A 21,604-nucleotide genomic window follows, 5' to 3' on the forward strand; every position below is an offset into this window, starting at 1 on the left:
AGTCGCCAGAAGATGCGGGAAACAGGCACGTAGCTGGCCTGGCCCGGGCCTGTTAGGGTCACGCAGAAAACGTGCTGGTCAACATCTCAGTAGCTTCATTACGTGCGCTCGGGGGGTGTAAGTTGCCGAGTCCAGCGCTGACGTCACATCTGGGAGGTCTTCGATAGTTTTGAAACCTCACTGTTTTATGGGGACACAACCGTCAGGAGCCACAGCCCCACGAGGCCGGTGGCGCAGGCCACTCCGAGAGCACTCCGGGCCGGGGGCACCTACGCCCCGCTGGGCCGGATCCCGAGGTCTCACACTGTGAACAGACGCCGGAGGGGTCCAGCGGCTAGGCGGCCTTGCCCTGGGCCCAGGCCCCAGCGGAGTTTCCTCCGCCCCGCAGGGTGTGGCGCGCGCCCAGGCCGCCAGGCTCCGGGCACCGCTGCGGGCCCGCAGGCCGGACCTCCCGCCCGCCCCCCGCCTTTCCTGCGGAACGTCTCCATCCACTTCCCAGCGTCTCAATATGGTTTCCGAATAGTTCGAGACCAAAGGCCCAGTTCAGCCCATGCAGGGCGCTTGGAGGACGCGCGGCCGACCGCAGGGAAGTGAGATGAGCTGGGGGGCTCCGGGCGCACACAGAAAAGCCCCCCGACCCCAGCCGCCGACTCCCTCCCGCAAACGCAGGCGTGGAACCCGGCCCAGCCTGCATCCCCAGCTTTGGGGTCCACTCGAACCTCGAGGCGCGCGGAGGCACGGCTCCCGGCGCGGAAGGGCGCCGCGCGAGCCCCGGACCCCGACGCTCGGCCCCCCGGCCTCAGCGCCGAGCTCTCCCTCCCGAGGCTCTAAGAACAGCCGGCGACCCGGGCGGCGGGAGGAGCGCGGTGTCCGTGTGTAAATGTGTGCCGCTCGCCGGGAGCACGGCCGCTTCGAGTTCCAGCACACGGGCCCCCTCCCCGAGCGCCCACAGCCATCCCGCCTCTCGGGCAAGGCGCGGGCCCCTTCTCCGGGTCCGGATTTGGGGAGCCCAAGTGCCCCCCGGGGCCGGCCCGCGCCTGACCCCGCGGCCTGGGCAGGCGGAGGCGGCGGCCGCGGGGCCCGGGAGGAAGTTGGAGCCGCGGGGCCGGGAAGGGGGCGGTCGGGCCGCGGGCCTGGCGGAGCCTCCCCAGGCGCTGCGCCCAGGCTCGCCCGGGCTCGCGTCCCCCCATGTGGCCGCCGCCTGGGGCCCCACGTGGAAGGGGGCGGAGGGGGGAGGGCGAGGGGAGGGCCGGAGTCCGGGCGCGGCGGCGGGACCCCCGCCTCTGCCGTCAGGCCCCCCGCGCTTCTCCGGGGCCTCCCGGGCGGGGCCTGGCCGGGGAGCCCCGCCGCGCCCGGCCCCCGGGCCCGCCCGCCGCGCCAGCGGGCACTTCGGCGAAGCCACTAATCCCCCGAGAGCGCCGATTTGTAGTGAGGAGCCGCTCCGGGGGGCGAGGCCGGCCCATGTGGGGCTGTGTCATTGGTTTGCAGAGACCCCGCCTTTCAAAAAAAGCGAGTGAGCGAGCCGCGACCCTCACCTCGCCTCCACCCTCGCTCCCGAGCCGCCGGCTGCACGGAGACGCGGCCGGCGAGCGCCTTTCCCTCTCCTCTCCCCGCCGTCCTCCTTCCCGGAGGAGAAAACAAATAAAGAAGAGCAAATAGCCGGAGGCGCTCGCCGGCAGGACGCTCCCTCCCCCGGTCCAAGTTGGGATTAGCATCCTCTTGGCGGTGAGCACGGCGCGGGGCGTGCGCGGGCCAGGGACCCCCAGCGCAGCCCCCTCCGGGCGGCCGGGCGCGGGGCCCGGACCTGGGTGGGGAGGACTGGGAGCCGGGTGGGCGGAGGAAGGGGGTGGGGTGGGTGGGGAAGTAGGAAGAGGCTCGGCGGCGAAGGGAGGAGGAGGAAGGGGAGGGAGGGCGGGGAGGGCGGGAGGGGGAGGGGCGGGGAGCTGGAGAGATTAAGTTTTTGTGTGTGTGTCCCTGTGTGCGTGTGTCATTTTAAGGCGGCCCGGGAGCGGCCCAGGAGAGCCGGCAGTGGCCCGAGGAGCTGAGGACCGAGCCGAGAGCCATGCCGCGCTGAGCGGGGCCCGCACAGCCGCCGCCGCCGCCGCCGCCGCCGGGTGGGGTGGGAGGGGCGGGAGCCGCCGCCTCCGCCTCCCGGGTGGGCGCCCTTCACCGTGGACGCCGGCGGCCCGGGACGAGGTAAGAGGGCCCCGGGGGGGTGGGGAGCCAGGGCCGCCCGCACCCCGCCTCACCTGCGTCGGTGGGCTGGGGCGCCGCGCCCGCGCCTCACTGCGCCACTCGGGGCGGGGAAGGAGGGCGAAGGACACGGAGCCGGCATCCGAGGACATCTTGGGTCTGCGCCCCCGGCCCCGTGCCCCTGCTTGGTCCCGGGGGTGGGCGCCGGCCTGGGGGGTCCCTACTTGCCGCCCCCCGCTGCTGGTGGCGCCTGCGGGCCGCCGTCTGCGCCCGGATTTTGTTGTTGTGATGAGAGTTGATGAATGCGAAGTAGGCGGTCACCTTCCTTCCCAGCAGGATTGGCAAAGAAAACACACTCGGGCCCCCGAACGCGGCGACGTCCGGAGGCCGTGGCAGCGGCGGCGTCTCGGCGACCGTTCCCCGGGGCCCCCGGCGCTGGCTCCCCGCGGCCGGTGGGTGCGCGCACGGGGGCTGCCCGCGACCCAGGCCGAGCGCGCCGCGCGCCGCAGGGACAATATGGCCGGATCCCCCGGGACCGGGAGTCCGAGCGCGCGGGGCCTGGCGCTGGCGGAGCGGGGGCGGGGAGAGCGGGGTTCCGCGGGGAAATGGGGGCGCGCGCGGCCGGGGGCCCCCAGGGGAGCGGCCCCCGCCAGCCGCGGATCCCGCGCGGCGCCCCGGAGCGCCGGCGAAAGCCGGGAAGGCGGAAAAGTGGGACCTTTTGTTGTGCCGGCCCCGCATTGTTGGCTCCGCCGGGCAGCCGGGCCGCATCTGCCGCCGCCGCCGACGCCGCCGCGCCGGGCTCGGCCCGCCAAAGTGGCCGCGGGGCGGGGGCCGGGCGGGCCGGGCGGGCGGGCATTTCCTCTGCCCAGCCGCGCTCCCGCGGGCACCACTTCCTCCTCGCCAGCCGCCGCCGGAGCCCGCCCGCCCGCCGCCCCGCCGCCCCGCCGCCCCGCCGCCCCGCCGCCCCGCCGCCCCGCCGCCCCGCCCGGGCGCACTCCTCGGGTGGGGCGAAGCCACGGAAAAGTTTGCAGGAGGCGGCGGGGGCGCGCCCTGGGCTGCGGGACCCGGCGCGGCGCGGCTACAGCCGGGCCGCCGCGGCCGCTTCCCCTGGAGCTCGGCGGCCGGGCCGGAGCCGCGGGCCGAGGGCAGCGCCTTGCCCTCTCCCTCTGCTCCCCAGGCCCCGGGGCAAGTGGGGCAGCGGGAGCCGGGGCGCCGGGCCTTTCTTCCGCGGGCGGCCCGGTGGCGTGGCGGGTCGCCCGCAGCCCAGGCAGCGCCGTGGTGCCGGGAGGCCTCGTGGGCCCGGAGCCCCGTGCGGTCACAGCCGGTCGCGGCGAGACACAGCAGCGTACACGCTCCCCGCCGCCGCGGACGGGCACGGGCGCCGAGTGCGTGTGCGTGAGCGGTGACCTCACCCCCGGCTCCGGGGCCCCGCGGGTAGTAATTCACATGGAAAAGGAGGCGTTTTTCGGAGAAATCCCGCTTGCTCCGCGTCCTCGCGGGGGAGGCTGCTGGCAGCGGCCTGCGTCGTCATGCCGGCTCCCTCGCCCTGTCCGGGCTGAGCAGATCGTTCTGGATCCCTCCCCACCCCCCGTCCTTCCTTTAAAGAGAGGAGGTCGGGTTAAGTTCTTGGAGAGTCAGATGTGAGTGGCTTGAAGGGTAGACAAGAGAATTCTATTCTATAAATATGCATTGGGAATTTAAAATGCTAAGTGCCTTATTTGCAATTCTGTTGGATATTCTAGAGACTCGTATATTTTTATCTGACATGGATAATTCGGAGGGGACACGTATTTTGGTGAGTTTACACAGCGACTCTGCCTCCTGGCTTTGGTGAAATAGATCAAACTCTCCTACTGGTCTTTCAAAGAATATCTTCCCTCTAGGTCCCTGGGTTCAAAGGCATTTCAAGAATTACCTCGTGTTCAGCACCTAAGACTGCTGTGCCGCCTCTCGGGTTCTCAAAGTACACTTAGTTTCCCAGTACTTGGGAGAATTGCACTGTTTTGGGAATTTTTGGTACAAATCTTTTACGTTTTGAGGTAATAGGACTTTAAAAGATCTTGTTTTTGTAGTCATTTGATTTCAAAGAGTACTTCTTACAGCAATTATAAAGTGATATTCAAAATGCTAATTAAACACTTTCAGTCAGAGCAGCTTTAAGATTGAAACAGGGTTTTTTTCCCTTTATTGTAGGTAACACGGGGGGGGGGGGGGGGGGCGTGCATCCGAGAGGGGAAACACTCAGTATCCTTTTGTCTGGCCTCAGCTCTCTGAGCTGAGCTGACACTCTCCTGTAAAAACCCCGGGGGCCCTTTTTATTGCCCCCCAAAGAAAAGTTAATGAGATGGTAGGTTTCAAGCAAAAAAGCAGGCCCTCCTTGCAAAATATGCTTACAGTTGCCATTGAAGTTGGATGTTAGCTGTGAATGCACCAGCCCTTAATGAAACCAGTTTAATCGTTCACACTTGATCAAGTATAACAGGACCAAACAAAGGAATAAGCCAGCATATTTCTGTCGAGCATTGAGGGGTTTAGTGTAAGTGTTGATGTCGGGTCACCCCCTCCCCCCGCTCTGCCCCAGTACGAGGGAGTGAGGGTTGAAGGCAAAGGGAATTTATGGCTCTGATTGGTTTTCTGTGCCCCAGGGGTAAGGGTCCCCAGTTTGCCCTGTAGAAAGTAGTTATTAGAGGGAATTTAAAATCTGGAGTTTGGAGCTTGCTTTGAACCTGACAAGGTGCTTTTTGGTTTGAATCTTTTTCCTGTTTGCAACGATAAGGCTAAGGGGTCTGTGGTCGCCCTCTTTCTAATTGTGCCTTAATGAGGCGGAGGGGAGGGGGAGGTGGCTCTGCAGATTGCACTCAGGGCCCTGTGTTATTTACGACTTCATTTGGGATCTTTGGAACTGGCCCTTGAATGGGTGTTCTCCTGGGGGAGGGGCGGGTGAATTAACCTTTTCTAACTGTGATTTAAAAAAACGCTTTGTCTCCAACATGTATTTTTTCCGCTCAACACTGTAGGACTTAGTCTTTGACTTAGCGAAGAAACATGTGCAAAGTGTGTCTTTACAAAGTTAAAGTAAAAAAGTTGGGTCACTTAAATCCAAACATTACTAGCATGGCAAAAATACACCAGTGACATAGTTTGGCCTTTTAAGACGGCTGGGGCACACCTGTTCCTGTCCGGCATTGTTCGTCAGGTCGTGTACACAAGATGAAGCAGGAAAACTTGCTCTCTGGGTAATTATTAACTGCCCCTCCATTCCCCTTTCAGGGATAATCAATAGCTTTCCTCTTGACTCTTAAAACTCCAAACAAAAATCCTATTCATAAGCCTGAAAAGTGTTTTAAAGAGAGATGAGGTGAAGAAAAAAGACACAGCCACAACAACAACAAACAAAACTACCAAACCAGTGTGTCCCTGTGTCAGCGAATGAGTAGCTGGCCACGAGGTACCGGGGGCGGGGGGGGGGGGGGTGCCTAGGAAAGACGCGCTGGATTTGAAGAGGCTCTTTTGCTGGGAACTAAACTCCGAAGCCAAGGGAGCTTCTCCCATTAAAAACCGAAAGGACGGCCACCTTGCCGGAGGCCCTGCCAGGCCGGCCCCGGGCGCCGGGCATCATTTCTGAAGGCACAGCTCTCCCCTCCGCACTTAACGCTCCCCCTAAATGGAGAGATGCGAGAGTTTACGGCCACGGTAGAGTGGCCACCCCAGTTGTCATTTTTTACCTCTTGTCACTTCCATGCAGAAGGCTGTCACCATAATGTATGTGAGTGCAGGCTGGGTCCTTCTGTTAATAATCTTTCTATCAGTGAAGAGCAGCAGCCAAGTGTCCCCTGTCCCCGATAACAGCCGCGAGTATACGTCCCCGCAGCACACGATGGGAGAGGACCTTTATCTGGTGGGGAGGGCACACCAGTACTCCTCCCCCCACGCGCTGGCTGATGGCGGAGGGGACCACATTTTTGTAGCAATTAAACAACTGGCGTGCGGGTAGCCTGGCCCTTTGAAGAGAAGTGCTTGTCCTTAAAGAAGCGATCGTAAAGTGAAATATTGGGGGGCTGGGCTCATTTCCCCCCAAACCTCTCGTGAGGCACTAGCTGAGGAGTGCTAGCGTGGACTGACGGAAACGTGCGGTGCACAGGGCGATGCTGGGAGGGCTGTGCCCTTGGCCGGCGGCCGCTGGGCAGGGGGCGTCCCACGGCTGCCTGCGTCCCCCACGAAGGTCACAGCACTTGGGGGAGGAGGGGAAGGCAAGGCTTCTCCCCCAACCTGATCTTTTGAAGTTGGTTTTTATGCAAGTCTGTTTGATGGAATATGTATCAAAGGCTTATGAAAGGGTTTGTGTGTGTGTTTTTAAACCCTATCTCTGGGTTTGGGAAATTATATTTAATAATCGCTAAGAACTTCAGAACCGTTTTTAAGGTGTTCAGTGTTTCTTTTGATCCTGACTTAATGGATGGTACCCAAAAGCCATCCATGTGGCTCTAATGGCACTCGCCAATTAATGTTTGGGCAAGATCTGGAGTTTGCTTTCAGGTTTCATTACAAATGTTTCAAGCCCACATGACGCTGCACTTGGCGTTCAGGACTGAACCCAGTGAAAAGAAGGGCTTTGCACATCGTGCAAGAAGAGGGATTCGCAGATGAATGCCGGGCACAATGGGGAGAGCCGGCCATTGTTTGTGGGGAATGTGGACAATGGGAGCCCAGGGCAGTTTCGCCTTCACTCTGACCGCTGGGGACAGGCACTTCGGGAGCTCAGCCCGCGGCCCGGCCGCAGCTGCTGCCGCCTGGGCCTGAGCCCGGCCGGGCCGCTGCCTCGGAGCCTCTTGGAAGGCGGGCTCTCTGGGCGGCCAGGAACTTGGTGCTGCTTTTCGGAGGAGGGTTCTCAAAGCAGAGGAGGTCCTTCAAAGAAAGTGTAAAAAAGCAAACTTTTCCCCCTTGAAATGCAACTTTAAGGAATCGTACTCAACACTCCCCAGAACGGCGCCCCTGAAGCCACAGGGAGCGGCGTGTTTGTTGTTGTTGCCCCTCGTGTTCCAGTTCCTCAGTCCGTTTACAGTGTTGTGGCGAGTGCAACTAGAGAGGGTTTGCTGGAGTTTTGTGTTTTTGTGACGCTGCTGCCTTTTCTGAAAAATGCTCCTGTGTATGGCAGCTGCCTCCGTGCACAGAGCCCTGAGTCCACGCGGGAGCTGAGGCTGCAGAGTGGAGCTCTGGCCAAAGGGACAGGCCCTCCTGCTCCCTCTCTTCCCAGCCCCCCCCTAACTGGAGTCGGTGTGGACACTAACCACTGTGGGGCCCGTGCCATGGCGCTCTGGCTTCAGGCAGGTCCACGTGGTCAGAACTTGGGGGGCCAGCGACCTCTCCCTCTGCAGCCAGCCCAGCCCCTTCCCGGCGGAGGCCTTGCAGATAGCCTGCTGTAGCTGTTTCAGACTTAGCAGATGGTTGCCTGTTGGTTTAATATTCACAACATGTTGATAAAACAGGTGTGTTCTTGTTCATGGGACAGGTGATGCTTTGGGGTTTGTGGAGAGCTGTGATGTACTTCTTTTCTAGACAATAACAGCCTTCGTTTCCCCACGGCTCAGGTGGGGCTCAGAGCGTGTGACTCCCACGTGGCTCTTGTTGCCTGAACCTGGCTGCCAGCCTCGCCTCGCTTTTGGTTGTTTCCTAGGAATCTAAACTAGTCAGGGACACGGTGGGCCGGGGGAGTGCTTTTCATCTGTGGCTCTTACAAGCTCCCCCGCTTGCAAATGTAGGAAAACTCCCCTTTGGTTACCACGTTGCTTTTACTGCCTTCAGAAGTGCTCTTCGGAGCAGAAGTGTGCTTGTTGCATTAAAGTAAACCTCTGACTCGAAAGACACTGTTGACTGGCTTGAAGGTTGATCGGAAATAATGGCCTAGGTCAGTGGTCGGCCAACTGCGGCTCGCGAACCACATGCGGCTCTTTGGCCCCTTGAGTGTGGCTCTTCCACAAAATACCACGTGCGGGCGCGCACGTACAGTGCGATTGAAACTTCGTGGCCCATGCGCAGAAGTCGGTTTCCGGCTCTCAAATTTCAGTCATTGTACTGTTGATATTTGGCTCTGTTGACTAAGGAGTTTGCCGACCACTGGCCTAGGTTGTGGCAGGACCTGGGAGGGGCCTTCTGAAGGGTGTGGAATGGAGCCGGTGTGCCGGGCTAGCCCAGGGATGTAAGCGCCCTGCTGCACAGCCAGGCCTGAGGTCTGGCCGCCGGCCGCCCAGGGAGAGGTGCTGGCTCACACAGGCCTCATGGCGTCATGAATCCCAGGAAGTTTCTTTGGAAGCAACTGTAGACCGAGATCATAGAGGTCAACTCCTCTGGCCCAATGGGACCTGCCCCCAGTGTGGCATTTAAGTCTCCCTAGTGTGGAGGCCAGCAGAGTGGCCTGAATCAAGCCTGGACGGTTAGTATTGAGCCTGCCCTGTGGGGTGGGGGTGGGAGGGTGGGGTGGGGGTGGGAGGTTGGGGCGGGGGTGGGGTGGAGGTGGGATGGTGGGGCGGGGGTGGGAGGGTGGGGCGGGGGTGGGAGGGTGGGGCGGGGGTGGGAGGGTCGGGTGGGGGTGGGAGGTTGGGGCGGGGGTGGGGTGGAGGTGGGAGGTTGGGGCGGGGGTGGGGTGGAGGTGGGATGGTGGGGCGGGGGTGGGAAGGTGGGGTGGGGGTGGGAGGGTGGGGTGGGGGTGGGAGGTTGGGGCGGGGGGTGGGAGGGTGTGGAGAGGAGGGAGGGCAGCAGGGGGCGTTCCTTGGCTGTGAGGGTTGAGAGGCCAGGAAAGGGTTGTGCCCCTCCCGCCGAGTGAACTCTGGCTGCTGCTTGATTCTGTGCGGGTGGGTGTGTTCAGTGCTGTTGGTCTCGAAGTGCAAACAGTCCAGTTGGTCCTCTGCTTGTTCAGGCCCAGGTGGGTCTGGGGAAGGGCTGGGAGTCCCCTGAGCCCTTTTAGGTGGTGCAGAGCCGGGATGTTGCAGCTCCCGGGCCGCCCACCTGGAATGCAGCCAGTGCCAGCGACGGGGGAGGGCCCTCTGAGCTCTGAGAACCCCCCGGGACTGGCTGAGGGCACTGAACGCTCAGGCGGGGTGGGGCGGCCTCGCCTGGCCACCGGGCTTGTTTTGCTGGAGGGACAGCTAGCATGGAGCTGCCAGGCCAGATGGGCGGCGTGGGCTCCTCGCACTGACTGGGCCTGGCTGACCACGGGGTCAGGGCCGGGGCAGAGCTCTCCAAACACTGGAGACCCCGAGGGTTCCCCGCACTTGGGGGCACCTACCTAATGAACTGGGGTGGTGGTGAGGGGGAATGCTGTGTTTTCTTTCCAGCAGGGGTGACATTTTAAAGTTCTTCCTGTCCCTTCTCCAGAAGTCTACCTCTGGCCCTGGATGCTCACCTGCTCTTCAGGGACCAGATGGAGCAGGAGGCCCAGCGTGGAAGCCAAGCAGGAATGACACTTTCCACCCCGTTCTCAGTGTCCTGGGAGCACAGATGCGCCCCTTCTCGGCGCTCTGGGTTTGGGCTGGAGGTCGCTTCCGGGGGCAAGCTTAGTTAGGAGCCCTTTTCTGTGGGATCTCAGTATGCGCAGCTAAGGGCCTGCAGGTAACATCTCCGAATGGTTCTGATCTTAGAAGCATTTCACAGTTGTTAATCTTCATGACGCTCCTGCGGGCCATGGGGACCTGGGGACGCTCTGTGCATCCAGGCCAAAGCCTGAGCAGTGGCCAGTCCCCTGTGCTGCGGGGAGGACAGGACTGCCCGGAGCACCCACCCCGCTCTGCCTGCTCCCACATCTCGTCCTGACTCCCTCAGGAAGCGCCCCTCCCCTGGTGCGCCCCTTTCATTTGTAATGGGGAGCTGCTTCCCGCCTCTGGAAGTCGCCCAGGTGGTTGAAAAGGCCTCTCGTCGCCCTGTGTCCACTTCCTCCTCCTTCCCTCCCTCAGGACAGTTCCCGCTGCACGCCCTCGGGCTCGCCTGCGCCCCTCCCCCCTCCGGTCCCTGGAGCCCTGATGGGGAAGGGCCCGAACCCATGGCCGAGGATGGGACCAGGACCAGGTACCGGGCTGCACCGAGCCGGAGCCAGCCCAGTGGTCCCAAAGCTGGGAGCCTCGTCCCGCCGTGTCCCACACCGCCCTTTCCTGGTGGACATAGAGCTTCATGGGTTAGCCGCGGGATGGTGGTCAAGAGGCACCAAACAGGAAAGGGCGATGGCTCTGACTTGGGCGACCGGTCCCTTTCGGGTGCCGAGGCCGCAGTGTGTTCGGAATCGTCCTGTAAATGGCGGGCGTCGTTGCGGGCACTGTGAGGGCTGCATCCAGGGCCGGACCCCACCGCATCGCCTCTGCAGCGCGGGGAGCAGGACAGACCGGGATGGAGATCGCTCCCCAGTGCGCGCAGAGCCCGGACCACCGGGGCATCCCCCCGCTCCACCCTCTGCCCGGAGGAGCGCCTGTGTGCGCCAGGCCACGCCGCTCGCTCCCTCCGTTAGGATCACACTTGCTGGGCATTCGCACTTGGGATCCTGGGCACGCGCACTGGACGCTGGGTGCCGGTTGGATTGTCACAAGGGGGTGAAGGAGGCGCTGACTGACTTGTCCATGGACCGTGTCCCCCACGGCGGCAGAGCCGGGGTTCGGCCAGGCGGTGGGCAGTGAGGTGCTGGCAGGGTTTGCTGGTGGAGGAGCTCTGTCCTGGGAACCTCCCTCCTGTCACCCGGAGAGCGGGGGGGTTTTCCGGGGCCCCAGAACCTGCATGTTCTCCCTGGGCTCGCAGTTCTCCAGCCCCGAGCCGCTTCCCATGCGCGTGGGCTGTGCGAAGCCTGGCTTGTTTCACTGCCTCTGATTAACGCTCTTGGTTAGGGTCTCACCTTCTACTGCTGAGGAGGGATTTCCAGATGGTTCCCGGGGCCAGGCCTGCCTTAGATTCGCTACACTTGGCTGGTTCGTGAACCCTGAGTGGGTGGCTCAGTAGACAGGGGCCTGGCTGGCTGCACGGGGTGGGGGCGGCTTTCTGTCCACTGGATCGCAGACTCTCCGGGCGGAGGCCGACACCGGGAAGGACCGGGAGGGCCAGTCACAGGCTGCTGCTCCGGCCACACTCTCCTCTTTACCCTCCGTCCTCCCCGAGGTGGACGGAGCTGCCGTTTTACCGATGGAGAAACGGGGGTCAGGGAGGTTGCCTAGTTCCAACTCCTTGGCCCTGGTTTCTCGGTAATTAACTGAGAAGCCCTGTGGCTTTGGACTGGCACGTGGGTACGTTTGGGAGTGGCTTTGCCGCACTAGGCAAGGTGAGACCCCTCTGTCCCCCCAGTCTTTCTCCCCTGCCCTCTGCTGCCTCTGATGCCCCCTCTCCCCCAGCACCCCGCGTTCTGTGGATAGCTGTCACAGAGCTCAGGGGTTTATGTTAACATCGATTCAGTGGCCGGTGTCTTGTTATGGCAGAGAGACTGCAACTCCCAGGTGTGTGGTCTGGGTTCACAAACTCATCACCGCTGCGGGGTCTTCTCCACGCGGCCCGCCTCCCTGCGGGAGCCCCTCTCCGGGGCGGGGCTGGGTGGAGGGGACGCTCCCCTCCCTCCCTCTCAGGCTGCTTCTCACTTCCCACCTGAGCTGGTGCCTCTGTTCAACATGGCGGGTTTGGGGGAGGAGACGGGAAGGCGGTGAGGGTTCCACCCGGTGGGGGGGGCTGTGAGCACCACCCACGCACAAACCGGCCAGGAACCTGCTTCCGCCGGCACCTCTCCCTGCCGTGCCCTGTGGGCCTTGGCCTCCGGAGGAATTTGAGTGAGCGCCCCTGAACAAAAGGAGCAGCCTTCTGTTCAAAGGGGCCGTGGGGAGCCAAAGGGAAGGGCACCGAGTCGGGTGTGTCCTGGAACCTGGAGCCAGGCCCTGCCGGGCCATCAGCTCCCCAGGGGCGCCCAGAGCAGGTGATGCCGGAGCCCTCCCGCTGACCTTGGCTCCCTTCAAGGTACCGTCCCCACAAGGTGGAGATTTCCTGAAAAACAGGCTCGCCTGTAACCACGGGATTACCTTCCCGCCGACCGGGCACCTCTTCCTCTCGCACACGTGTGTGCTTGCAGGCACAGGGGCGCTTGGGAACCCTTAGCCTTGGCTGGTATCCAAGGCTGGGGGGGGGGGGCAGAGTGCCTGCCGCCTGGGCCTGTGGGTGCCGCCTGCTCTGCTGGGGGGGGAGGGGGGATGGGGTCTCTTGGCCAGTGAGTCAGGTTCGCCCACGGGCTGGCCCAGCTCCGGCCTGGCGGTGTTCTGTTCTGTGTGAAGCCCCTGCAGCTGCCGCGGCCTCCATTGGGCGGGAAGGTTCTGTGGTGGCGGCTCAGCACCAGCCCTGGGCCAGCTCCTCCGGGGCCTCCCACGGGGCCTGCCGGGCTGGGAGGGAGGGGCGGCCCTCCGGGGCCCACGTGTCTGAAAGTGGAGGTGCCGGGGCTGAGGCACTCAGCCCGGGTGGCTCTGATGTCCCTGGCGGGGGTGTCGCCGCCGCGCGCAGGTTCTTTGTGGGAGCCGGGATGCGGTGGTCTCCCATCGGCCTGGCCTGCGGTGTGGGAGGTGGGGACCCCGGCTCTGCAGGAGAAACCCCTGAGCGTGGCGTACAGGCCTCCGCAGGACCCACGCTGGTGCCAGGGGGCCGCTCCCGAGCCCCTGCTCTCCGGGCCCCTGTGTGGCTCCGGCGTCCTCCCTGCTCCTGAGGGTTGTTTTCCACACGCACCACCTTCTCGTTTCTCAGCTAAGCCCGGGATTAAGAATGTGGCTTCGGCTGACAAAAACCAGGAGACTCGGGCATTGAAGTTGGCGTCCCGTCTGTGTTGCTGGCTTCCTGGGGATTTGAGGCGGACTTTGAACCGCGGGTAGGTTTTCCTCCCTAATCTGGCCAGATGTGCTCGCCGCAGAACGGCCCGCGGAAGCGGCTCAGAGCCCGTTCTCCGGGGCCTGGTGAGCCGCCTGACCGAGTCCCCGTGCCCCGGCGGGAGGGCGGGGCTGTGACTGCAGTTGGGATTGTGCCGCCGCCTGCCTCGGCCAGGCCTGCGCGCTCAGCCCCTCGGAGCTCAGCAAAACCACGTGAAACACACTGCAACCCTGAGTCTGCAAACTGTTTCTCTGCAGAGGAGGTTAAAAGGGGGTCCCCCCCCCCTCAATTCCTTTCATCTTCTAAATAGCGGCGGGCAAGCGGGGTCTTAGAGAGAGACTGGGGAGTGGGGTTCTTTGTCATTTGTGGGAAGAGGGCCGGTCAGGCAGGGACACTTGGGGGCCATGCCCGTCACTTCTGTAGCCGGCAGCTTCCCAGCCTGGTGACTGCGTGGCGTGTCTGGGTGCTCGCTCAGACCCCAAAGCTTGGCTCTGGGCCGCCGGCAGCCCTCTGACCGGGGAGAGGCCGGGACATCTCGGCGGCCCAGGGAGACGGCCTGCCCTCAGTGTGCGCCCGGTAACGGCCACGCGGCGGCCAGCAGGGAGTGGCGTCGCTGGGACAGGCTGCGGCCCGTGGGGAAAGGGGACGGGCAGAGACGCTTGGCTGCATTCGGGGTTTCCTGAGCCCTCGCACAGGACTTCATCTCTGAGTATAAGGTGAGGGGGGGAATAGGTGGCTGTGGGATCCAACGAGGTAATAGTGTTTGGAAAGCACTTAGAATAGGCCTGACACGTCAGAGATATTTGTCAAATTTTTAAAATACGCGGGGGGGGGGGGGGGGAGGGTAGAAGGGTAAGGGGGGAAGGACACGTAACACCGTAATCAATAAAGAAATTTAAGAAAATAATAAATAAAATACAAACTAAATAAACAAGTAACTCAGCCACTCTCGCCTGGAGGCGCTGTGTGACCAGTGGGGCGGGTCACCTGCACGTGTGCAGCGGAGGGTCCTGGCACCTGCGGGGCGGGTAGGGGGGGGGTGGGCATGGGCCCGCGAGCAGGGTTGGATAGAGAGTTAGAAACACGGATGAGAGAGAAACATCGATCAGCTGCCTCCTGCACACCTCCCACTAGGGATGTGCCCGCAACCAAGGTACATGCCCCTGACCGGAATCGAACCCGGGACCCTTGAGTTCGCAGGCTGACACTCTATCCTCTGAGCCAAACCGGCTAGGGCAAGGAGGTGGTTTTTAGACTGGAATGTTCCTCCATATTCGGTCACTCGAGAAATGCCTAGTGAAATATTTACTTTCTATTTCGGACCCGCTTTCCCTTCCCAGGGAAAGTGAGCAGCTCGGTGCCCCCGCCTCTGTCCTAGGACGGGCCCGCCCGCCTGCCTCTCCAGGCCGCCCTGGCACTGGGCTCTGCTGGGGGTGGGGGGGGTCAGCACCCTGTTTACAGAGCAGATGAAGGGAGTGCAGGTGGCCTTGAGGCGCCACCTTGCCGGTCCACGGGCAGCAACAGTCTGGGCGTCTGGGTGCTCTGGGCGCTGGCCTGGCCTGGTGGGTCTGTGCTCCCGGCATGTGGTGGGCACTTGGGCCGCAGCAGTCCAGTGAGTGGCCCGGGTCCCGCGGGCCGATTGGCTGTGGGTGTTCGCGAGTGTTCCTGACCCGGCCCTGGAGGTGGGTGGCACTTGGTCTCCTCTGGGCATTCATTCAGTCGCGGGGACCCACCCCAGGGCCAGCCGGCGCCCACAAGGGTCAGCGCAGTCTGGGTGAGGGTGCGGACCCCTGTCGCTGTTCCTGCTGCGCTGCCTGTTGGCTCCGGGTGTGGGGGTGGGCTCCTGCGAGTGTGCATTGGGGAGGTGGGCTGGGGGGCGAGTTTGGGAAGGTGCCCTGCCAAGGTCCATGGAAGAGGCCGGTTGTCCCCTTCAGGGCGGGCTGGTCATTTCATGGACCAGCGGTTTCTTTGGGCTGAATTCCTGCCTTTAAAGGATCGCACTTGGAAAGCCAGATGATCCTTGAAAATGCCCTTGGGCGGCAGCCAGTGCTGGAATAGAGGCGCACCGGGGTCAGGGGTTAGGTTGTCCGAGCTCCACCATTGCAGATGCGGGGGTGGGAGATGCCAGGGAAGTAAGCAGTGGATGCTGGGAAATGGTCAGCCGGTCCTGTTGGTTACCAGGATCCCTAGTGTCACTGCAGAGTGGCAGGCGCTGTGGGTGTTGGGTAATTGACACCAAGTCCCCCCTCCCCTCTGCCCGTTGGAGCCGCCAGTCCCCCCAGCCCGGCCCGTGAGTCCACACGAGTTTAGTGGTTCAGTGAGAGGCTGGCTGCGGGCACCCTGCTTTTCACATGAGTGGCCCCTGCAGGCCCCGGGGGGAGCCCCGGTGGTTGGAGAGGGTGGCTTCTGGAGCAGGGGGGTCTCCAGGGCACCCCTGGCCGGGAGAGTCTCCTCGGGCCCCACCCAGTGCCCCTTCAGAGAAGCTGCAGGCAGGGCCAGAACATCTGTGTTTAGCAAACTCCCGTGGTTCTGGGTGCAGCCGGCCCCGAACCTGCCAGCAGCACGCACACCGTCTTCCCTCCAAACACACCGCTCCCGGCACACCACACACTTGGGCCTGTGGTTTGAACATTTGGCACAGGAACGATTGAAAGGTTTTATGTAACCTTGACCACCCCCCCCCCCCCCCCCCAAATCGGAATGACTGGATTCAAGTGGAGATGGGGATTTCTGCCCAGCCTGCTCTCTCGCCGTCTTTCCGGTTAAGAGGGATGCTCCACCCAGTCGAACGGCACATTCCTCAGGACTTGGGGCCCCTTTCATGCGTGTCCGTTAAAATGGGAGTGGGCCATATTCTGACGCACTTGGCGTTGCACTCCTGACCAGTGGGCAGTGGCCGCCGCGAGGAGGCGGGGCGGGGTGTCCCCGTGTCCCGCCCAGGAGAGAGAGCATCTTTACAAATCGGTGCCAGTGAAAGCGCGCCGCCCCGGGAAGCGCACTTGGAAAACCTGTGGACACCAGCCCGGCGGAAGCAGTGGGGCAGATCCCTCTGAGCCTGACGGGATCAGCACCGGGCGCGCCCACCGGGCCGTGCCGCCAAAGGGCCCACCTCCAGGGGCTCGGGTGCGGACAGCAGCATCCATCGCCGGGCCAGACTCAGGTTTGGGGAGACACCTTGGACTCAGAAACGAAAGGAAACTCGTTTTGCAGCAAATCCTCTTTCTCTTGGCTGGTGGGTTTAATGAGGGGACTTGGGCGAGGCCGTCGGCCTCCATTTCCATGTAGGTGGCAGCTCACCTGAGTTCTGTCGGCAGAAACCCCTGGGGCACAGGTGCTGGTTTGGTTTCTGTAGCCACCGGACGTGGTCACTGCCACTTTGGAATGGACAGACCAGCGCAGCAGCCACGGGCCGCGCCCACAGGTGGCAGATGATGGAGCAGGGTCGGAACTGGGTCCTCCAAACCGCGCTCACACACCCAGTTCTGGGGGGGAGGGTGCATAGGTTTGACGGCAGGGAAGTCCATCCAGTTGAGTCACTCCTGCTCCTTGAAGGTGAACTTGAAAAGACAAAGCGTGATGTCCTCAGAGGAGAATGACTTAAGGGACCTCCTCCTGCCCTTGATGCGAGACCTCAGTCTTGGGCCCCAGGGTTTGCCCTCTCTGGTCGGGCTAACTGCTTCGGGGGTGCTCCTTGAATTGCATGCAGAGCCATTTACTGTGAGAGAAATGGCAGCCTTTCCCGTAACGGTCCGGGCAGAGCAGCACAGGGCTGGGTGTGCAGGACCACGAGTCAGGAGGCCCCCACCTCTGCTCGAGTGTGAGGAGCGGGAGGCTTTGGGGCCCTGGCAGTTTCTTTGGGGGCTGCTTCTGGAATTGGGTTAGAAGTAAGTGACTTTGTGATTTATGGTGTTTGTGAAGACTTGAATACCTTTCTATTTCCAGATAGACATCATAGTAGAGATGAAATACAAAGTAAAACAGGACACCTGCCGGAGAGATTCCCATAAGCAGTATGGCGGTGTTGGTGCACTTATGTGTGCACTTCCCAATTGAGCAGTTGCGCGTTACTGGAAAACCACCTTTGAGAGATTTGGGGAAGCTATGATTTAGTAGATCAAATAAAAATGGTGTATAATATTTTATGCATGGGGTTTTAAATTTTTACATTATGGTAAGGTAATTCAATTTGGATTGATTTGTACAGTGACATTGAGATGGATTTGCTTCTTCTGAGAATTGCCTGTTTAAGGAGAATGTGCTTCTCCAGCAAATAGAGCTACTCCTGCGTGCCAGATGCCAGGGCTCTGAGCAAGAGCCAGGAGGGTTTCTGCTGAAGTTCAGCAAAGCACTGAGTGTACACCAGCTGGGTGGGTGCCAGGGCTCGGGTGCACGGCGGAGGGTGAGTTCCCAGGCTGAGGGGTGGGGAGGGTGACCCACTGAAGAATTGAAGGTTATTGCTCTCCGGAGATTGGAGAAGGACTGGCTGGTGTGTGAGACGTAACGTCCATCCCCATCCTGACTAGCGGAAGGCCTGAGCAAGGAACCCCCACCTCCTTGTACCCTGTGTCCTCACGGCAGGTGCTGGGTGTTGTTTGCATCCACCTCGGGGTATCTGTGTGGGCATTGACTTACGCATGGCGACCCCATCACTCGCCTCGAGTGAATTCTCAAATACGGGCATTACTGTTTCATTGGCGCAAAGAGAATGAGGTGTGGGGCAGTGGGAGGGCTGGGTCTACAGATGCCCAGAGAGGGCCTGAGTTCAGATTTACCGCCAGCAGGCGCGGCATTTTAGGGCTGTGGCCATGGTTCCTGCGGGTGAGGGTGGAGTATGGCGGGGTCTCTCTTTTCCGCGTCCAGCACAGAAAGAGAGATGATCCGGTTCTTCAAGTAGAGGGGCTGGGGATTGAGAAATACAAGAAAGAGACCAGACACAGAGATAGAAGGAAAGAGCTGGGACCGGGTGGACCACTGCCCTCTTCTGAGGTAGAGACAGTGGCCCAGAGCCCATGCAGCGTGTTTATTCTATACCCCAAATACCAGGAAGTTTCACCAAAAGTCAAGACAAAGGAGATTATTTGCATTCTTGAGTAGGCCCTACTCATTCCTGGTGCTTGAGTGGATTTACATATCAAAACCCACTTCCCTACACCTGGGCAAAGATAAGAGTCCATGCGGAGAACACATCTGCCTTTTTGGTAAGATGTGTATCCAAGACGCTGCTTTGCCTGTCGCCTTGGGTTCAGCTGACAATTAAGGAAGAACGCCCGTGTGCCTTCCCAGGCGCTCTACAGTGGAGCACCTGCAGAGGAGTGCTGGGGCCCAGTGACCGTCAGGTGCCCAGCTGGCTGCGGGGCCGAGAGGGAGAAGTCGGGGGGCTGCTCGGGCTTGGGTGCATGGGGGTCCGTCACCATTTCCCCCAGTGTACCTTACGCCGCAGCTTGAGTTCTGTCCCGTGCGCCTGGGCGCGGTCCTGCCATGTCCTTCCGACCCAGCTGATAGGGCGCAGGCTATGTTGTCAGTGTCGCTTTCCTCTGCCTTTCTGTCGGCCGTCTACGGGGGCACAGGGTGGTGGTCCTCTCTAGCAGAAGGGGCGGGGGTGGGGGAGGCTCTGCCCTTAGACCCCCGGTGAACGACACCGAGGCGCCTTCCCCTTCAGCCCTGGTACCTGGATTCTGCATGGAGGCACCCCTGGGGTCTCAGCGCCACCCGCCGGGGACCTATTGGGCTGGGTGTGGCCTCTAGGGGGAGTTCAGAGTAGCTGCTGGCGCAGCCCATGCACCCAAGTCCCAGACTAGCCCAGGATGGCGATGGCAGCCACCAGCAAGATAGACCCAGCCGCATGGCGAAGGGCCGGCAGGAACCTGTCCTGTCCTCGCCTGTAACACGTGGGTTTGGCGTTAGGCTGAAGGGAGTGGGGGGCAGCTGAATGTGATGGATGGACCCCAAGGTAAGAGCAATTAAGGAACATACTTGCGGGGAGTCTCATTTTTCATTTCCTGGCCACAGCTGCTGGAGGTCTGGTCTTTCCCGGCACCGTTTGGGGCACAGCGGATCTCAGGAAGACGGAGCCTGTGTGTACGGCGGTGACTGGGCCGTGCTGAGTGCACTGGGCCATCCCTCGGGACAGCTGGTGGGCAGGGTGTCTGCAGGTGTCCCCGCCTCCGATGGCAAGGTCGCCCGGCTGCAGAGCAATCGGTTCACTGCGCCGGGAGATGCGCTTGTTCTAATTCTAAAACTTGGTTCTGTCGATAGAATTTACACTCGGCGCAGTTTCCCTTCCAGGCGCAGCTCTGCACGCCTTGACGGCGGTGTGCGAACACCACGTGGTCACAGAACAGCCCGCCATCCCGGAGAGCCCCGTCCCCACCATTCACCTAATCCGTCTTCTGAGGAGGAAGGCTGGCCTCGGGTGTTGGGGCAGGTGGGCAGAGGTTGGGGAGGCCGGGAGGTGGTTAGTGCGAAGCCTGGGGGACTAGGGAGCTTCCCTGTGGGGGCACCCCCGGCCGGTGTCCCTCCCTGAGCTCCAGTCCTGGGTGTCGGGTAGGATCGTGGCGTCCCTCGGGAGGCGCTGTTTAAGGAGAAGGCGCCGGCCACGCGTGGTCGGCCCGTGTCCCCGGCTGCACTGTGAACAAAGCCACAACCAACTCGCATCCTCACAGGTTTCTTATTTGTATTCAGTTGGGGGAAATGAGTCTCGGAAGTTTTTAAAATTTTACCTGGGATCGCGGTGTTGATTAATTGTCTGGTTGTTGCTGGAGATGCCTGCCCGGTGCTGGTTATGTGCGACCCCCGCCCCCGTAGCCCTGGCACTGAGGGCAGGTGGCCGCCTTCATTGCGCTCAGTGGCTCTGGGTACGTCTCATGTGCGCAATCGATGTGTTAGGACACCTTCACGCCCGCGCTCAGACTCAACGTGCCCTTGGTCTCTGCTCTGAACCCCGTGTCTCAGCATCCTTAGCCCCGGGTGGCCCTCTGAGCTGCCAGCGGCCGGGGCAGTGAAGACATGGCCACATGCTTACCGGAGTCGGGGTCTTCCAGGTGCGGGAGACGAGTCTGGGGCCAGGAGCTGAAAGGTTGGCACCTGAGCACGTCATAAGGCCGCAGGAGCCGGTGGGCAGGGTGTTGGCACCAGCGTCCTGGACCCTGAACAGAGAGCTTGGCGCCCGCTCCCCAGCAGTTCTTACTGGTGGGAAGACCCAGGTCCTCCGTGCCTAACAGCAGCTCCCTCTGGTCCTCCCCAGGGACAAGTTGCCCAAAGGCTGGGATTCGTTTAAACATACGGGAGACGCGTGTGTTATGTCCAAAAGGGGCAACAAGCATGTTCAGTAGTGCCATCCTCAGCTGTGCCGGGTGGCCCCGAGTTCGCTGGGGTCCTGCCCTCGCCTTGGGCCCCATGACTGGCTCCACAGGGTCACTTCAAGGTGAGAAGCTGCCTCCCTTGAGTGGATCTTAAATTCTCGTGGACTTGAAGGGGGGTGGGTGAGCAGCTTGCTACCCTGTGCCCAGGCCCCGCTGGCCGAGGCTCGGAGAAGGTCCTTGCGCTGTGCACCTGTCGGGCGGCATCTCAGAGGGTGCCTGTTGGAAAGATTTGCTGGGCGAGGCCTGGGTTTGGGCTGGGCGTTTCTTGAATGAGCTTGCATTCAAGAATATTAGAAATGCGTAAGTGTGGTGGGCAAATAGTAATAATAATAATACAGCTCCTTTTATTGAGCACCAGGAATGCGCCAGCAGGATTTGGTGTGGCCACGAGGTAGCAGTGACTGCGCCTCGCGGCCAGCTCGGGCGCTCTAACTTGCAGGGACACAGCTCTTGGGTGACAGGTGCTGGCGCCAGCCTCAGTGGGACGTGCGTCAGAAGCCCACGTCTGCACCGCCAACCAAGCGGCCCGGCCGTGGACGCGCGTGGGCTGCCGGGGCCAAGTGAGCGTGCCTCGCGCTCAGAACCGAGGCCTTGGGGTGAAGCTCCAAGGCTCCGGAGCCCATGGGCCTCTCCAGGGGCTGGGCCTCTGAAAACGTGCCGAGTGCAGGTGTGGGTGGCGGTCGGCGTGGCTGGCTTTTTAGCCTCCGGCCAGAGGAGGGTCCCCTCTGGTGCCCTGGTTATCCTTCCCTGATCGCAAATGGATTGCAGCAGCTCGTGCAAGTCCCCGTGTTTGATTGTCCTCCGGCCTCCGCCTGCCTCTTGTTTGAACTTATTTTTAGCTCAGTCCTTGAAACCTCCGGTGAGCCTGTCCGTCTCCCGGTGTTTCTGAGCTGCCCAAGGTCGTTTCCTCAGCCCCGTCCAGGGTGCGTGGTGAGACGCGTCAGTGTGGCGGGGCAGGGCCTGGTCGGGGCGGCCTGGACGTTCCAGTGAATGAGCTTCACCAGCAGCCACCTGGATGTGGAGGCTCCCTCCACACGGTGGTGAGGTGGCCCAGCCCCCCCAGGTGGGAGGAAGTGGGGGAGCCTGTTCCAGAAGGGGTCTGCCCGGCTTTGCTGGTGGTTCCTGCAGACGAGCTGGTGCTGTGTCCCCAGGCTCTGTTTGTGACTCCCCAGTCTGGTTTTGTAAGTCCG

General features: G+C 61.9%; 1 protein-coding gene across 4 annotated transcripts in view; it reads left to right on the plus strand.

Annotated features, from left to right (window-relative positions):
- The first annotated feature begins 1,392 nt into the window (after positions 1–1,392).
- Positions 1,393–21,604, plus strand: part of CTBP2 (C-terminal binding protein 2) — a 98,187-nt gene continuing 77,975 nt past the window's right edge. The window contains exons 1-2 of one of the 4 annotated variants that reach the window (XM_079793207.1): positions 1,393–1,725; positions 1,998–2,196. The gene's annotated coding sequence lies outside the window, so the exon portion shown is untranslated. Of the gene's footprint in view, positions 1,726–1,947; positions 2,197–2,620; positions 2,646–9,715; positions 12,163–21,604 lie in introns of those variants that run through there. The other 3 variants (XM_079793208.1, XM_079793210.1, XM_079793209.1) reach the window with 3 other exon arrangements.

This window comes from Cnephaeus nilssonii (assembly GCF_951640355.1).
Source record: "Cnephaeus nilssonii genome assembly, chromosome: 16".
Classification (NCBI taxonomy): Eukaryota; Metazoa; Chordata; class Mammalia; order Chiroptera; family Vespertilionidae; genus Cnephaeus; species Cnephaeus nilssonii.